A 567-nucleotide genomic window follows, 5' to 3' on the forward strand; every position below is an offset into this window, starting at 1 on the left:
GACAAACTACCAACCTACAAAAGCCATCTGTGCTGCCTCTGCCCCCCCAGCTGTGTGTAGGTGTCTGTATGGAGACGTCCATCGCTGTACAAACCACGAGCAGTGCATGAGCCCAGCATGGCCCGGCCGTGCCCGAGCAGAGCAGTGCGGGCGACGGACAAAACTCATCGCCTGAGTGCTCCCCCCCTTCCAAAAAGATGAAATAAAATAAAACAAAATCGTGCAAAAGAAGAAAATAGGCCAAGAAGCACCGCATGCCTGCAGCCCGCGGAGGGCGAGCGCTGCCAGCCGTGCCCTCCATGTGCGTCTCTCGTCCCCGTGTTTGTCGCGTTGTCCCATCGTGGCTTCGGTGTTCTGTGTCGCGTTGGCGCGTTTCACATCACTGCAACTTTAGAAGCCATATCAGACCGCAGCGCCCCGGGGGTCCCGCGTGGCCGCCAGCCCCGGCTGTGGGGCTCAGAGCTGCGGGGGGCGGGCGGTGAAACCAGGGGTGTCCTGCAGTGACATCTGTGCTGTGTTGGAGATGGCGGTGGGAAGGTGTTGGGGAGCAGTTCTGGGCTCTGCTGT

This window comes from Meleagris gallopavo, chromosome 28 (genome assembly GCF_000146605.3).
Source record: "Meleagris gallopavo isolate NT-WF06-2002-E0010 breed Aviagen turkey brand Nicholas breeding stock chromosome 28, Turkey_5.1, whole genome shotgun sequence".
Classification (NCBI taxonomy): Eukaryota; Metazoa; Chordata; class Aves; order Galliformes; family Phasianidae; genus Meleagris; species Meleagris gallopavo.